Source organism: Lepidochelys kempii, chromosome 4 (genome assembly GCF_965140285.1).
Source record: "Lepidochelys kempii isolate rLepKem1 chromosome 4, rLepKem1.hap1, whole genome shotgun sequence".
Taxonomy (NCBI): Eukaryota; Metazoa; Chordata; order Testudines; family Cheloniidae; genus Lepidochelys; species Lepidochelys kempii.
The window spans coordinates 111126088-111143775 of NC_136383.1; the positions used below are offsets into that span (position 1 = coordinate 111126088).

Sequence of the window (17688 nt, forward strand, 5' to 3'; positions counted from 1 at the left end):
TCCTACACCTGCCTATCACAAGATGTGCTGTACCTTATCCAGTGCATTAAATGCCCCAATAACAACTATATGGGTGGAACCAGACCATCACTACATTTCCTTGAGGCTTCACCTTGAGTAGTCCCTTAAAATATGTGCGAACTACTTATGCTAAACTCTGTTTGATCTTGTATTTAGCTGTGACATTCTCAGTACCTTTCCCAGACTTGAAGAAGAGCTCTGTGTAGCTTGAAAGCTTGTCTCTCCCACCAACAGATGTTGGTCCAATAAAAGATATTACCTCACCCACTTTGTCTCTCTAATATCCTGGGACCAACATGGCTACACTGCATAAAACTACTGTAGAAAGCACTCATAACGGCACTGAAATATTGAGTCTGTTCTTGCTAATCAGGCAATTTTTTACAAACTAAAGAAAGATGTCTAATGCTGGATCTGTTATGGTGCTGAAGAGTGCTGGAAAGCCTCTTTACTCAGTGCAGCTGACCTTGTCGTATATTGCAAATCACTGGCGAAATACATAGCTGACATACTATTATTCAGTGTTCCACATTGATTTTTCCCATATTTCAGTCATACAAAATAAAATAAACAAAGATTGATCAGCTTCTTGAGTCCGTAGTGATATTTCATCTCTGAGGCTAGAAAGAGTATGCCTCACATTTTTTTAACCTAATTAATATGTTCAATTACAAATAATTAAAGACACAAAGGTTAAGTTATGTAACAACTTTCCTACACGTTACGTATTGCTTTTCAGATATTCTCCATAGGGTTAAATCTATCCTTATGCAGAGAGCTAGCACAAGGCCAGTATACCAATTACATTTACTTAAGCCCTGTTTGGAGGACTTCTGTGGTGCATAGGCTTTATCCTGGTTCTCTGGCCCAGGGACACAAACTTCACCCTGTGATGAATACTTCAGATATTTTCTAGCTATATGGTGCGGTTTTGTTCCTCAGTGAAATTGAGCTGGTAGGATACCCCTGTGCCCAAAACCTAAATGGGATTGTTGGTGTTTAAAAACATAATTTACAAAAAATAAAATTATTTAAAATAAGAATTCAAGGACTATCTCAGAGGTGACAACACTGTATAGTACTATCCACACAACAAAGAGTTCATGAAAGATTCTTTTTATTTTAAGTTTATGAATGCAAAGTGGAGTATGTATATTGACGCAGTTTTCACAAGTCAATAAATATTGTATCAAGTCCTGCCTGGAAAGAGGATGTTGCAGAAATAAATATGACATGATGCGATAGTGTTTAAAAAAAAAAAAAAAGTCAGAACAATACATTAGTGTTCTGGCCATCAGGAAACATTGACAATGCTCCCACCTTTTTCCTGTGACTTACCCAGAGTTCCTTCCAGGCGACATAGATAACTGATCATGCTGTGGACTGAATTCTGTGCCAACTGAAAATAGAATAATTGTTGGTACATTTGTATCTGATTAAGTAATGGATCCAAGGAACACCCTTTCCATGCAGCTTTAAACCACTTCTATGCAGAGTAAATAAAACCCTTCTTTCCAATTCATCAGATTGGTAAAAATGTTGTTGCATCTGGAGACAGGCTCCAGAAATTATTTCACTCTTGCAATTATATATTTTAACAATTTAGAGTGAATAAAAAAGTCCTTTATTGCGGCTGTATTCAAGAAAGAACGTGTATAGTTATTTTTGTTCTTTTAAATGACTCAAAGTGTTCTTGAAACAAATGGGTTTAGCTGTTAATGGTTAGAGGACTGCATACTGCAGTAAACCATCTGATTTCATACAAGGATTATAGTATATATGTAATCCACTGGTGAATGTTTATTACAGGTCCCCCCTCTGTACAGAATCCACAGAGGAAATGAGCTTCTTACAAACCCCTGAGAGAGCCTTGGCTCTTCAGTTCAAGCTGTAGGAGATCATCCATTTAACTCTATTGGTTCCTGGCTTGAGCCTTGACGTGTCAGCCACGAATGGTAGTTGCAGTGTAGCTGTAGCTGTGTTGGTCCCAGGTGAGGTAATATTTTTATTGAACCAACTTCTGGGGATGAGAGCCACACACTCTGTGTGCCTGTCTCTCTCGTCAACAAAAGTTATGACCTAACTCATCTTGTCTCTCTAAGAATGATGGCTGTTGGATACATCCAGGAATGCTAGTTGGGTGAAAATCCCCCATACTTGCAGGTCCCTGAAGGACCCTGATAGTTCTCCAATATGGCACAACTGCATCATGGGATTGGAGGTGGCTACTGTGTAGGCATGCAAGTGAACTCTGTAACTCCCACTGGTGGTGGAGCAGGGCTCCATATAATGGGGTTAGTAATGAAAAGGAATCTGGGATCATGGTCAAAAATTTTGTGGGTCCCCACTACGTGGCTCCAGCAACCATACACTCTCAGGTGGGGAGAGCTGTCTCAAACGCTGCCTACAGTTGGGATGGATTCTGTTTTACCTCTCATCTTAATTCTGAACCAATGAGCCCATTTCCTCAGGTATTTCCCAGAGTTGTGCAAATTCCCCCTTTTATTTAACAGTCAAGCATTTTTTCTAACCAGCTGCTAATGAAGAATAAGTAAGTTATATCCTCCACAGTTATTACATGCAGAGTAAAACCAAAAGTTTCACTAAATGAAGATTGCTTCCTTTTCTCCATTTCCCAAATCCTGCCCAACTTGTTTACATAAAACCTAGATAAATATTTATAAAATATCCTGGGCACAGTGACTAGTGGTGTTTAAAATATTTGGAAGAGATTTTGAGATTTAACTATTAATGACATAGTTTGGCACCTTTGTGACTAACAGTTCATAGTGTTCCACCGTTCACATAGGAAAATGAATAAAGTTAATTTTTTGCAAGGATTTAAAACGAACGTTATATTTGACTTGGAGTTGCATGAAAAAAAAAAAAACTCAGAAAGCCCTGAAAATAGTGGGTGTCCAAGAAGGAGACTTTAGAATAAGTTAATTTCATTCATATATATATATATAGTGGCTTTAAAAAAAGGTTCATTACCATCTTATAAAACATTTTTAATGAGCCAGGCCAATGATGACGATCCTTATGTTACAGTATCTCATCTGTTTTCATACTGTGTCCATCACTGTGGTATCTAACCACTTTCAATCTAGTTGGATCCCTAAACATGTTACAAGCTTTACTATGGTAACTGATTGCATGAACTATAGGACAAACCCTGATTAAAGGGAACTTGCAGAGGGTGTATATGTGTGTGTGTGTGATTGGGGGGTGTCCTTCACACACCCAGACATGCAGAGGCAAAAGGCATCAGTGCTGCTTTGCCGTTGGGCTGTAGAAGTAACTTCTGTTCCTTGTCTGTTTCTGTTTCTATGGGATATTTGATCTGTTTAGTCACGGTCCGTCCCTTAGAAATCAGTCCTACTCCCATTGAAGTCAACGCCAAAGCTCCCACTGATTTCATTGGGACAGGATTAGGCCCTCTATCCCAACCTGACTTCTTTTCCATGTATGCTGCCATGGAGAATGTCCTTTGGAGTGCCCTCTCTGTGGCATGCTACTCGACTTGAATGTCTGGTTCCCATCATAATAAACCTACAAGCCAAAAGGACGGACTGACTGTATTTATCTTTTTTTTAAAAGGGGGAGATTTAATGTTTTATTAAGTTTTTAATAATTAATCGTCAAAAAGTGCAACAAAATAGCTGGAAGCAAATTTGTGAGCCAGTGAAGTAGAGATGCAAATAGAAGCAAAGCCTGTATTCTACCTTCAGCTATCAGTATAAAACTCATCAAAGTAAACCTGTTTTATTTAGACATCTGGAAAATGTACTTTGACAAACATCCACTTGATGACTGTCAGTGTCTTATAAAGAGACTTTGATATCAAAGATCCTCAGAAACTGTCAGAATAAATCAGATCTTTTTTATGACAGAGAAATCTTTCCTAGCCATGATTTGTATTGTCTAGTTGATATGTTTTTAGCATCTTAATACAAAGGACTGTTTTGCAAATATTTTTTGCACATTTTTATGCAAAATAATATGATCTTACTAATGAGGCATTTCAGGTAGATAAGCAACCTGGAACAGCAGAATCTGCGTAGCTGCTTTCATCAGTACTCATACATGTAGTCTCCCAGGTTTTTTTAATGTATAAATGCTTACTAGCTTTATATTTGCCATATATTTACACAGGCGAAGTGATCTATTGAAAAGTCCTTTCAAACTAACAGAGAGAAGAACTGTAACACCATATTATAAAAGATGTGATCTCCTTGCATTCAGGCTAGTGAAATCTATAACTCAAATGTTAAAACCTATTAGGAACAGGTAAAAAATATAATAGATTTGGTTACATGTTTTAGCTTTTCTTCAAATATCCCTTCATCAGCAGTCTCCAAAGAGTGAGCATACTTCACCTTAAATCAGAAAGGAGATAATTAGTCACTGAACTATGCGAAGCTAGTCATCTGTGTATGACTATGCCCATTCAAAATTGCAGCATGCTTTTTCTTAGCTTAACTTTTTTTTAAATCTAGAAAAGAAGGCATTGCCTTATGATGGGATTGGAGAAGTTGAACCCATTAAAATGGAAAGGAGAGAGTAATGCCTTGTGATGACACTCCTCTTTGAAATGTGGAATCTCTCTACTGCTTTATATTTACACTGTGCTGTGGAAACATTAACTATTTAATTCTCACAACACTGAGATGACATAGGTAAGGGATTATTTGCAATTTGCCAGGAAATTAGTCTTTTAGCTTACACAGGGCAACACAACAAGATACCAGCAGAGCTATCATCAGAACCAAAGAGTTCCTATCTCTCAGCTCCAGACAAGCTCCCTCTCCGAAAATAAGAGGAGTTGGAGCAGAATGTCACATAGACCCGAGTAAGAAGGTTCTGGGAGTGTATAACAGTTTGTCATCTGGGGAAAGAAAAGGAGTACTTGTGGCACCTTAGAGACTAACCAATTTATTTGAGCATAAGCTTTCGTGAGCTACAGCTCACTTCATCGGATGCAACTGCAGTTTCCACAGTATGCATCCGATGAAGTGAGCTGTAGATCACGAAAGTTTATGCTCAAATAAATTGGTTAGTCTCTAAGGTGCCACAAGTACTCCTTTTCTTTTTGCGAATACAGACTAACACGACTGTTACTCTGAAACCTGTCATTATGCAAGGCACTGCATTTAGCTGTATGGAGTGGAAATCTATCAACTGCATGAAAAAACTTGTACAGATACAGACAGACATCATCTTCCTTTCCAAATGCAAACAGATGGACATCATACCAAAAGGGCTGAAGGTAAAAAATCCATCACAATCTACATACCACACAGACTATGCTGACAGCTTGTGCCACACACTCTCAAAGAAACTGCGGAATCACCTGATCAACATCCTCTACAGCAAACAGGGAAAGATTAAGATAGGCAGTTTCCACAGTATGCATCTGATGAAGTGAGCTGTAGCTCACGAAAGCTCATGCTCAAATAAATTGGTTAGTCTCTAAGGTGCCACAAGTACTCCTTTTCTTTTTGCGAATATAGACTAACACGGCTGTTACTCTGAAACCTGTCATCTGGGGGAGTGAGGAACCATAATACTATTGCTTGAAACTTCCAACAGCTCTTAGTAAGGTACTATGACAACATACCAATGGTACAGAACCATCTGGAGGAATCCCAGTTGCAATTGGATGCATTAGTTAGATGCAGTTTCTGAACGGTAGAATCTATGTACCCAGGGATTATTAGAGCCTCATGGACACAGATGGTATTCTGACTACCCCCAGTTACCAGTGGCTGTCACTCTCTTGAATTATGTTTGATAGTACTGCCTCCAAGTGGTGCTTTCAGGAATTAGCATGAAAACACAAATCTGATGATGTCCTTGGGTAGTTCAGATATTTGGGGGCAGGGGAAGGAGGAGCAGACAGATACTATCAGTTTCCAGAGGGTGGTCATAGTTCTAGATTACTCCCAGAAATGGCATCTCTTTCAGGAATCATTTCAGTCTTGACTGCTGCTATAATCCTATTCTCCAAAGTATCATTGCTTTGAGGACGTATTTCCAGATGTGAAAGCATGATATTGCATCAGTCCCTTCTAACTACATTGTGATGCCTACACTCTTTTTCCTTGTATCCAATTTACATACTATAGGTAGGTGAGTTTTTTGTTGTTTTCTGCACTTGAACATATATTAGGGCCTGCAGAAAGATAGTGAGGTATTTTAATATATTCCCATTACTGTATGGGAATAATTTGTTTGCAGCAATACATTCTGTTGGGAGATGGAAAACAAGAATCTTGTAACAGATTGTGTTACTAAATCTAGGCTTCCTTTGGTGTGGATATCCTGTATGGAGTCAGGAAGGTACAGGAGGGGACGGGATACATTGTGCCTGCAGGGGCTGTAGATCTAGAAATGGATAATGGAGGAAGGCTTTTTGTAGTTTTAAGGAAAATGTTAGTCTGCTTTCGCTTTCATATACAATTTTTGTTAAACAAATATCAATCAATCAATACTTAGTAAATAGCCCTGCAAAGGAAATACAGTATTTTAAAGTTTGTTTTGTTTGCTGCAAAGTTTCAAAAAGTTCAGTCAGCCTTATCTCAAAACAAAGTTACTGATTAGAGTTCACTTATTACAAACTGGATGGTTAATATTCATTTAGACAACACTGCTATTTTAGAATAACTGCTCATGATACAGATAATTCCATGGTCTGAATAATTCCCTTATTTAAGGATGACTATTCTGTGAATTGTGTGTACTAGCTTATTTTGACACATCCAGTGTTGGCCAAAGGTTGAATACTGAACTGGATGGATTGCTAAACTGTTTGGATTTGAAGTAATGTATGTTATGTATATGTGTATGTTCCTGTGTAAAGGACCAACAGGTTTACAGCATAATGAATTAGAACATGGTTATTTAACTTTCAAAACCTTCTTTTTCTTGGTGGTCTGTAGGGGTTTTAACATGCTTTGGGACAATCTGAACCAGAGTGCCAATGGTGGTGCAAAAAGAAAAGGAGTACTTGTGGCACCTTAGAGACTAACCAATTTATTTGAGCATGAGCTTTCGTGAGCTACAGCTCACTTCATCGGATGCATACTGTGGAAACTGCAGAAGACATTATATACACAGAGACCATGAAACAACACCTCCTCCCACCCCACTCACTTCTGCAGTTTCCACAGTATGCATCCGATGAAGTGAGCTGTAGCTCACGAAAGCTTATGCTCAAATAAATTGGTTAGTCTCTAAGGTGCCACAAGTACTCCTTTTCTTTTTGCGAATACAGAGTAACACGGCTGTTACTCTGAAACCTGTCAAATGGTGGTGCAGGATTCCGTGCTCTGTGCCTTTGACTTTGAATCAGAGGCTGAAGGACCAGTTGTTTCTCCTTGGGACAAGCCATTGCCATTCATATTATGTGTCGAGCATCACAGCATGATTCTTACACAGAGTTGCTTGAAGAAATACTCCAATTAATCATCAATAATTTAGATTTACCTGAATTAAGACAAGGTTTATTTAACAAAGAAAATAGAGAATCAATGGAAATAAAAGTAAATTACAAAACTTCATATCGCTGTGTAAGATTACCTGGCACTTCTCTGGCTAGGGAACAAAGTTTTTAGAGATACAGGAAAACTGTAAGCAGATAACCCAGAAGGAAATGCTAGGAAACAAGGTTATGTTCCCTTTTTGTCTCATCCAGTTCCCATGCCTGTCAATGTTTGAGCTTTCTTAAACAGCCTGACTTACCTTTCCTATTCCTGGCAATGTGCTCCCCTTATCCGGGGAGACTTCCAACCATCTTGCTGGAATTTGGTTCAGTATTCTTCTTTCCACTCAATGACAACCATTAAACCTCCTATTCTCTGGAGAAAACTAGCCTCCTCAGCTAGTCATTAAACCACCTTCCCAGAAACTGGCCTGCTTACCTAATATCTTATTAGTGAGGCATTGCTTTGTTGGAATCAATACATATGTCATAAATATAAAGGGAAGGGTAAACCCCTTTGAAATCCCTCCTGGCCAGGGGAAAGCTCCTCTCACCTGTAAAGGGTTAAGAAGCTAAAGGTAACCTCGCTGGCACCTGACCAAAATGACCAATGAGGAGACAAGATACTTTCAAAAGCTGGGAGGAGGGAGAGAAACAAAGGGTCTGTGTGTCTCTCTATATTCTGTCTTTGCCGGGGATAGACCAGGAATGGAGTCTTAGAACTTTTAGTAAGTAATCTAGCTAGGTACGTGTTAGATTATGATTTCTTTAAATGGCTGAGAAAAGAACTGTGCTGAATAGAATAACTATTTCTGTCTGTGTATCTTTTTTGTAACTTAAGGTTTTGCCTAGAGGGGTTCTCTATGTTTTTGAATCTAATTACCCTGTAAGGTATCTACCATCCTGATTTTACAGGGGGGATTTCTTTATTTCTATTTACTTCTATTTTTTATTAAAAGTCGTCTTGTAAGAAAACTGAATGCTTTTTCATTGTTCTCAGATCCAAGGGTTTGGGTCTGTGGTCACCTATGCAAATTGGTGAGGCTTTTTATCCAACATTTCCCAGGAAAGGGGGGGTGCAAGTGTTGGGAGGATTGTTCATTGTTCTTAAGATCCAGGGGTCTGGGTCTGTAGTCACCTAGGCAAATTGGCGAGGCTTTTTACCGAACCTTGTCCAGGAAGTGGGGTGCAAGGTTTTGGGAAGTATTTTGGGGGGAAAGACGCGTCCAAACAGCTCTTCCCCAGTAACCAGTATTAGTTTGGTGGTGGTAGCAGCCAATCCAAGGACAATGGGTGGAATATTTTGTACCTTGGGGAAGTTTTGACCTAAGCTGGTAAAGATAAGCTTAGGAGGTTTTTCATGCAGGTCCCCACATCTGTACCCTAGAGTTCAGAGTGGGGGAGGAACCTTGACAACATACCTGCAATGACTTCCATCTGATCAGACTTTCTGTCAATACTTTAACCAGGAAGTAGAGGAATTTTTAAATTAGTGCTGGGGGAAAGCCGACAGGTGTGGAGGAGCACATGGTTTAGATAGAGACATCCTATAGGGGAATGATCTACTACCAGGGATTCTCTATATCCTGGGAAAGAGGAGAGGATAGATGTTGATAAAGTACAGGTAGGAACTGAAGAGAAACGGTCAAATGAAAGAGTCCCATTCAATTATATCACATGAAGGCAGAAAACTAAAAAGTGACACATTTTATAAGTGCTTGTATATAAATGCTATAAGTCTAAATACTAAGATGGGTGAACTTGAGTGCCTGCTATTAAATGAGGGTATTGCTATAATAGGCATCACAGAAACTTGGTGGAATGATGACAGCCAATGGGACACTGTAATATCAGGGTAACAAAATATATAGGAATGACAGAATAGATTGTGCTGGTGGGGGAGTGGCACTAAATGTGAAAGAAAGCATAGAGGAAAGTAAAAATATTAAATGAATCAAACTGTACTATAGAATCTCTATGGATAGAAATTCCATGCTTGAATAATGAGAGTATATTAGTGAGAATATACTACCAACCACCTGACCAGGATGGTGACTGTGAAATGCTCAGGGAAATTAGAGAGGCTATAAAAATAGAAAGGTCAGTAATGATGGGGGATTTCAACTATCCCCATATTGACTGGGTACATGTCACCTCATGATGGCATGCAAAAATAAAGTTTCTAGAGACCATTAATGACTGCTTCTTGGAGCAGCTAGTCCTGGAACCCACAAGGGGAGAGGTAATTCTTTATTTACTCCTAAGTATCGCGCAGGGATTTGGTTCAAGAGGTGAGTATAGCTTGAACCACTCTAACATGACCATAATGTAATTAAATTTAACATTCTTGTCAGGGGGGAAGTACCAGAGAAGCCCACCACAGTAACTTCAGAAAAGGGAGCTGCACAAAAATGAGCAAGCTAGTTCAAACAGAAATTAAAAGAAACAGTCACAAGAATGAAATGCCTGCAAGCTTCATGGAAGCTTTTAAAAAACACCATAATAGTGGCTCAAATTAGATATATACCCCAACTTAAAAAGACTAGTAAGAGGACCAAAAAAAAGTCTCCATGGCTAAACAACAGAGTTAAAGAAGCAGTTAGAGGCAAAAAGGCATCCTTTAAAAATTGGAAGTCAGATCCTATGGAGGAAAATAGAAAGGATCTTAAACTCTGGCAAGTCAAGTGTAAAGTATAATTAGGCAGGCCAAAGAAGCATTTGAAGAACAACTAGAAAAAGACACAAAAACTAACAGTAAATTTTTTTCAAGTACATCAGAAGCAGGGAGCCTCGCAAACAATCCACTAGGCAATTGAGGTGCTAAAGGGGCACTCAAGAAAGACAAGGCCATCATGGAGAAACTAAGAAACCTCTGCTCAAGAAACCTTTGGCAGAGGACTGCAGAGTACCTCCATAAAAATTTCCTAGAGATCTCTATGGAGGATTCCTGGGACATCCCGGTGTGCATAAACAAACTTTTCTGCAGGGCTCCCTCTGCCTTGCTGCACAGGGGAATGAGGAACAGATACAAACTGTACCTGTGTTGGTTATTTCAGTCCTGCTTTGCTTTGAGTACAAAAAGCAGGAGCATCTCCCTGGAGCATCAAAGCACAATGAGCACTTACTGGAGCTTCCATCTCCTGCATCAGGCATGCTAGAGCGGGAGTGCTGGGACTGGCTAGCCCCCTCGGAGTTAAAAAAGCAATCCTGATTCGCATTACCGCCAGGCGTTCCTGTTGCTTTTCCTCCTCCAACTCCACTTCCTTGTCCACCATGTCGTACTTGGGGTTCACTCTGCTGGCCATGGTCTCCAGCCCCTGGCAAAGTATCCCTGGGGCTCTCGGCAGTGGAGGTGGGGTGGCTGCCGAGGATGGCATGCAGCTCCTTGTAGAAGCAGCATGTCTTTGGCAACACACCAGACCGATTCATAGATTCATAGATATTTAGGTCAGAAGGGACCATTATGATCATCTAGTTTGACCTCCTGCACAACGCAGGCCACAGAATTTCACCCACCACTCCTGCAAAAAACCTCTCACCTATGTCTGTGCTATTGAAGTCCTCAAATCATGGTTTAAAGACTTCAAGGAGCAGAGAATCCTCCAGCAAGTGACCCGTGCCCCATGCTGCAGAGGAAGGCGAAAAACCTCCAGGGCCTCTTCCAATCTGCCCTGGAGGAAAATTCCTTCCCGACCCCAAATATGGCGATCAGCTAAACCCTGAGCATATGGGCAAGATTCATCAGCCAGATACTACAGAAAATTCTTTCCTGGTTAATTCAGATCCCACCCCATCTAATATCCCATCACAGGCCATTGGGCCTATTTACCATGAATATTTAATTACCAAAACCATGTTATCCCATCATACCATCTCCTCCATAAACTTATCGAGTTTAATCTTGCTTGGCCTCCGATGTTTGGCCTCCCTTGCTTTCTGGTACGCACTCTTCAGCTTCTGGATCTTAGCACAGAGCTGCCGCATGTCCATATTATGCCCCTTCTCCATGCAATGAGCTATCTGCCTGTAGGTGTCAAAGTTCCTGTGGCTGGAGTGGAGGTGTGACTGCACCGCCTTCTCTCCCCACAGACCCAACAGATTCAGCAACTCTGGTGTACTCCAGGTAGGAGTGTGTTTCCTACAGAGAACTAGCTTGGTCATTTGAGCAGTTGCTATGTGAGCTCTCCACAACAAGAAAACAGGAAGAGGAATTTCAAAAATTCCTGGGGCTTTAAAATGCCTAGGGGCGTATGCCTGTGTACCTTGCTGCAGGGCAGTGGAGTTCAAACTGGTGACTAGAGAGGTCACAATGGGCATTATGAGACACCTCATGGAGGCCACTTAGGGCGACACAAGCAATGTAGTGTCTACACTGACACTGCGTCACTCTAACTACGTTGCCCTAAGCACTGTGCATCTCACTGAGGTGGTTTTATTAAGTCAGAGTATCAGGAGAGTTTAGTTGGCAGGAGGAGCTTTGCCATGTGTACACCTCCATAGTTAGGTCGACGTAATGTTCCCTATGTCGGCTTAACTGTGTAGTAAAAAGAAAAGGAGTACTTGTGGCACCTTAGAGACTAACCAGTTTATTTGAGCATGAGCTTTCGTGAGCTACAGCTCACTTCATCGGATGCTGTAGCTCACGAAAGCTCATGCTCAAATAAATTGGTTAGTCTCTAAGGTGCCACAAGTACTCCTTTTCTTTTTGCGAATACAGACTAAGACGGCTGTTACTCTGAAACCTAACTGTGTAGTGTAAACATGGCCTTAGTGAATTCTTTGCTTAAGTCTTCACTGCACAGGATGTGAGGGATATTCCCACACTTGAGCCATTCTTTTTAGGTGACAAATCTGAGGAACTGACCCAGATCAAGAAGTCAGTAAAGGAGGTTTTTGAACAATTTGATACATTAAACAGTAATAAATCACCAGGACCAGATTGTGTTCACCTAAGAGTTCTGAAGGAACCCAAAAATGATATTTCAGAACTACTAACTGTGATATGTAAGCTATTGCTTAAATCAGGTTCTGATGACTGAAGGATAGCTAATGTGATGCCAATTTTTAAAAAAAGGCTCCAGAGATGATCCTGGCAATTACAGGATCTTCAGTACCAGGCAAATTGGATGCAACTATACTAAAGAACAGAATTTATTAGCCACATATATGAATATCAGTTGTTGTGGAAGAGTCGACATGCCTTTTGTAAAGAGAAATCATAACTCACCAATCTACTAAAATTCTTTGAGGAATCAACAAACATGTGGACAAGGGTAATCCAGTAGATATAGCGTAGCTGGACTTTCAGAAAGCCTTGGACAAGGTTCCTTACCAGAAGCTCTTAAGCAAAGTAAGCAGTCATCGGGTAAGAGGGAAGGTCCTCTCAGGGATTAGTAACTGCTAAAAAGACAGGAAACAAAGGGTAGGAATAAATGGTTAGTTTTCAGAATTGAGAAAGGTAAATAGCAGTGTACCCCAGGGATCTGTACAGGGACTGGTGCTATTCAACATATTCATAAATGATCTGGAAAAAGGGGTAAACAGTGATGTGGCAAAGTTTGCAGATGATACAAAATTACTCAAGATAGTTAAGTCCAAAGAGGTACAAAGGGATCTCACAAAACTGAGTGACTGGCCAACAAAATGGCAGATGAAACTCAGTGTTGACAAATGCAAAGTAATACATGTTGGAAAACATAATCCCCACTATACATACAAAATGATGGAGTCTAAATTAGCTATTACTAGTCAAAACAGATCTTGTAGTCACTGGATTGTTCTCTGAAAACATCTGCTCAATGGACTGGGGCAGTCAAAGAAGCTAACAGAATGTTAGGAACTATTAGGAAAGGATAGATAATAAGACAGAAAATATCAAAATGCCCCTATATAAATCCCTGGTATGCCCACACCTTGAATACTGCATGCAGTTTTGGTCACACCATCACAAAAAAGATATATTAGAAATTGAAAAGGTACAGAAAAGGGCAACAGAAATTATTAGGCGTATGGAAAAGCTTCCCTCTGAGGAGAGATTAAAAAGACTGGTACTGTTCAGCTTGGAAAAGAGACAACTAAGGGGGGATATGACAGAGATCTATAAAATCATGACTGGTGTAGAGAAAATGAATAAACATGTGTTATTTACCCCTTCATATAACACACATAAACCAGGGGTCACCCAGTGAAATTAATAGGCAGCAGGTTTAATACAAAAGAAAGGAAGTACCACTTCACACAACACATAGTGAACCTGTGGAACTCTTTGCCAGGGGATGTTGTGAAGGCCAAAACTATAACCAGATTTTAAAAAGAGTTAGATAAATTCATGGATGATAGGTCCATCAGTGGCTATTAGTCAAGATGGTTAGGTATGCAACCCCATGCTCTGTGTGTCCCTAGACCTCTGACTGCCAGATGCTTGGACTGGATGACAGGGAATGGATCACATGATGATTGCCCTGTTCTGTTCATTCCCTTTTAAGCATCTGACATTGGCCACTATCAGAATACAGCATACTGGGCAAGATGGACCATTGGTCTTATCCAGTTAGAGTGTCAGTGCATTGCTTATGTTGCCCTAAGTAGCCTCCAGGAGGTGTCCCACAATGCTTATCATGACCACTCTGGTCACCGGTTTGAACTCTGCTGCCCTGCAGCCAGGTACACAGGCATGTTCTTGTGTTCTTATATAAAAATATGGAAAAATCAGATGTGATTCACTGAAGATGGCAATTTGGAGAGTCACAAGTGATGTTGAAATCCGTGGTTTACAAATACTGTACATTTCTTTATTGCAACTGGAATGAAAAGAATTGTCATTTTGTTTCTCGTTTCCATTCTTCCAAGAAATGATCATCGGGCATTTTGTTCTGACAAAGAAGTTCTGATAAACTAAGTCATTAAATAGTGATCTTTACACTAAGTGTCTGTCTCCCTCCTGCCCTCCTTCTTTTCCCTTTTCTCCCTGTCTGTAGTGTTTCTGGTGCTTTCAGTGGTTATGACTCTTCCATCCAGCAACCTCCTACTTATCTGAGCCAGGCCAAGAAACAATCATAGTTTCCACTTAGACCTTGTTGGTAACACAAAGATTTAAACTCTCAACCTCTGAACTGTAATAAAATGACTGCTGCTTCATGCTTTGTGTTGACATATCTGTCTTGCCAGATATGGGGTTTTAAAAGGGTGTACTAGAATAATAAAGTTTAATTTCAAAAATAAGTGAAAGGAGTATAAAAGATTAATATTATTTGTAGCGGGAGAGTCTCAGTCATGGACCAGGTCCCCATTGTGCTAGGCATTGCATAAACAGAATGAAAAGTTGTTCCCTGCCCCAAACATCTTATAATTAAGTATAAGATAAGAGACACCAGATGGATACAGACTGATGGGGCCACAAGGAACAATGACCTCACAACACTTTAAGCAGTGGGGGCCATAGTGTGGCTTGTAGGAAAAGTGTGTGACCCCTTTAAGGGCTAGAGAGTTAGAGTGACTGACTGCGGCAGCTTCAGAGCCGATGAGCATGGGGACGCTGACCCATCCCTTCCCAGGTGACCAGAAGGGGGGAGGGGGGCTATTTAGGTTCATACTGATGCAGGAAAAGACCTCTTTTACCCTGACCAGATGGGGCAGCACCCGCCCTCCCACCTGTGGAAGTTGTTAAATACCAGGTTTTGTCATGATCCATTGTAGGCATAGCGCTAGTCGTTCCTTTCTCAGGGGTTAGGAAGGACTTCTTACCACATTGCTAGATTGGCCAAGGGGAGGTGAATTTTTTTGCCTTCCCCATAGCAGGTTGGGGGCTTAGCTGGGGCAAACATGGAAATAGGCTATGATGTCACAATTCATTATGTGTGCATGGGGCAGATGTCCAGTTCAGGTACTCTGTAGGGAAGGGATATGGTGATCAGATGAAGTGGATTGGTAAAGGATTTAAAGGAGGTATTCTTTAAAGCAGTAGAAACAAGAGGTTCAGGGCTCCTATGACTGGTATAGCAGGAAGCCAACCTCTTTTATAGCCCCCCTTAACCTTCATGATGTGTCAGGGTCACAGCCAATGGGTTGGCTGGGGACCAGGATGAGTAAAGGAGGAGGGCTGACATTATCCCCCCTCAGGTATTTGTAAATGATTATGGAATTATCTGCATTGTTCATGTTTATCTACCGGGTACTCCCAGACATTTAGGAATAATGTTGTACCTAATTAAACAGCATCCAATGTCTCCTGTCGTCCTTCCAGCATAGCTGGACAATGAGACAATATTGGTCAGTGGAATTGCCTGAGTATTTTGTTTCAGAAGTGGACGAGATCATTGTGAATCTCAGAGCTACATATACATTGTGAATGCATATATTAGTTCTGTGCATGCTTTCAAAGGCTTCTTCAGAGACTTTTTAATACAAAACCTTGTCCAGGAGTTTTGGGGTCTTTGTTTATTAGCTTCTGTAGTAAAAAATGTTGTTGCAAAAGCTAGTAGTTCATACATTACTAAAATTCATCGGGTTTTTCCTGGGGCATGACTGATGCATGAGAAAGTTTAAGTGACTTACCTAAGGCAGCAGAGCAAGTCACTGGCCCAGCTTGGATTAAAACTCAGGGCCTTTGCTATAACCCCTAGACAAAACTGTTTCCCTTTGGTATAGGGATTGGAGAAAGTATGCTCCTCCCCTCAGTGCAAGAGCATCCACAGTCTCAGTCCTTGTAACTCATAGCATTTGAAGCATGGGTCCACCAGAACATAAGCAGCTCTGCTAAACTCCGGAAAGCCAAAGCATGCAGCAGTAAGGCTGGACTCCCCACAGTCCCCTCCCTTTCTACACCAGTTCTCAGCACAGGTGTGATGCTGGGAGAACATGCAGGGAACCCTGTGAAATAGTTCAGCAACTAGCTGTTTTATTCCTTTCCCAGCATTCTGGTTGCCTTAGCCCTGGAGCAGAAACCATGCCTCCAGGACATACTGCTGCTAGCTGAACTCCTGTGCACTGCCATGTCCAAGAAGGGTATGGAGTGAAAAGCCACAATGGAGCCCTTGGTATTGTCATCTCACACTTGCCGTGTTTTTTCATTTCCTGTTTATAAGGAATTTCTTTTTGCACGCCGAGCCTATCCATGACAGAGAATGCTTTACTTCCATTTTCACTGTAACAATGCTGTAGCAAATGGTAGCTTAGAATTTTGAGCTGTAGAATTTGCACCAGAGTCTTGCACGGGGAGTGAGGATTTGCCATTTTTTCACTTTAGAAAGTATTGGTAGCTGTTGGGAATTTCCTAGTCCTACTGGGAAATTTCACATCACCACAATTTGGAGCTTTGTGAAAATTTGCCAAACCGTATTCTTGTATTGAGTAGGAAGCAAAAATTACTAGTTTTTATAAAATGTTCAGCGTGATGGATGGGAGAAGTTGTTACATATTCCTACCTACCAACCAAAAATTCCCAAGTGGGATAAATCTATTTAAATTTCACAGGAAGCTGAGAAACCTTGAATACTCAAAGCTAAAGGATTATGCATATTCTGAGAAACTACACTTAAAAATTCACTTTTCTTAATATTTAAACAGACAGTGAGAGAGTATCATGCATATTTACATCTAAACCTAAACTATTCCAATTTCAATAAATAAAAATTTGTTATGCTTTTTAATAACTGTGCATCTGCACTAGACTTAATTAACAACTAAAATATATATTAAGGATTTATAGTCAGTAGAGCTGCAAGTATCTACTAAGGTTGTCAACTTTCTAATGGTGCCAAACTGAACACCCTTGCCCTGCCCCTGCCCTACTCCTTCCCTGAGGTCCACCCCTGCCCTGCCCCCCGCCACTCACTCCAGCCCCTCTCCCTCAGTCGCTCACTCTACCCCACCCTCACTTTCACTGGGCTGGGGCAGGGGGCTGGAGTGCAGAAGAGGGTGAGGGCTCCACCTGGGGATGCAGGCTCTGTGGTAGGGCCAGAAATGAGGGGTTTGGGGTACGGGAGGGGGCTCTGGGCTCGGGCAGGGGGCTGGGGTGTGGGAGGGGGTGAGGGCTCTGGCTGGGGGTGTGGGCTCTGGGGTGGGGTTGGGGATGAGGGATTTGGTGTGCAGGAGGGGGCTCTGGGCTGGGGCCAGGGAGTTTGGAGTGCAGGAGCAGGCTCAGGTCTGGGGCAGGAGGTTGGGGTGCAGGAGGGGGTGTGGGCTCC

The 17688-nt window shown here is 41.2% G+C and overlaps 1 protein-coding gene and 1 long non-coding RNA gene across 9 annotated transcripts in view; one reads left to right on the plus strand and one right to left on the minus strand.

Moving 5' to 3' along the window:
- LDB2 (LIM domain binding 2) overlaps window positions 1–17688 on the plus strand; it is a 315970-nt gene that overhangs the window by 66902 nt on the left and 231380 nt on the right. The gene's annotated exons all lie outside the window — the stretch shown is intronic.
- The window catches only part of LOC144930466 (uncharacterized), a 34910-nt gene that overhangs the window by 16727 nt on the left and 495 nt on the right, over window positions 1–17688 (minus strand). Inside the window, exons 2-4 of one of the 2 annotated variants that reach the window (XR_013635643.1) lie at window positions 12732–12904; window positions 4338–4400; window positions 1360–1420 (exon numbers count right to left, since the gene is read on the minus strand). This is a non-coding gene — a long non-coding RNA (uncharacterized LOC144930466). Of the gene's footprint in view, window positions 1–1170; window positions 1421–4337; window positions 4401–12731; window positions 12905–17688 lie in introns of those variants that run through there. The other variant, XR_013635642.1, reaches the window with a different exon arrangement.